Source organism: Brassica oleracea, chromosome C4 (genome assembly GCF_000695525.1).
Source record: "Brassica oleracea var. oleracea cultivar TO1000 chromosome C4, BOL, whole genome shotgun sequence".
In the NCBI taxonomy this organism is placed as follows: Eukaryota; Viridiplantae; Streptophyta; class Magnoliopsida; order Brassicales; family Brassicaceae; genus Brassica; species Brassica oleracea.
Window position 1 is genome coordinate 467779 of NC_027751.1, and position 636 is coordinate 468414.

Below are 636 nucleotides of genomic sequence, written 5' to 3' on the forward strand. Positions count from 1 at the left end.
GAATCTATGGGTAACCCCTATGAAAATATTGAATTTTCGGTAAATGCTCTATATACTGAAGCCTATGATCTTTAGTGTTGTTTTTAAATTTTTAAACACATTCTAATTTTGTATTAATGTATATCAAACTCTCATTCAAGGTACATGGACATCGTTTTAGTTTTATGTCAATTAATTTACTAAAACTTCATAACAGTCTCTAAATTAGTGGACTAACCACCATAAAATCGTTATTTGCTAGAGAAACAGACACAACAAAAGTTACAAACCACTTTGAACTTCATCATATGTTGGTGAAGGATGCAAATATGCATTAAAACATTATTTTCATATTTTTGAATTTTTCTCAGAATCTATGGGTAACCCCTATGAAAATATTGAATTTTCGGTAAATGCTCTATATACTGAAGCCTATGATCTTTAGTGTTGTTTTTAAATTTTTAAACACATTCTAATTTTGTATTATGTGTACAAACTCTCATTCATGTTACATGGGCATCGTTTTATTTTTTTGTCAATTAATTTACTAAAACTTCAAAACAGTCCCTAAATTGGTGAATAACCACTATAAAATCGTTATTTGCTAGAGAAAGGGAGACAACAAAAGTTCCAAACCTCTTTGAACTTCATCATATG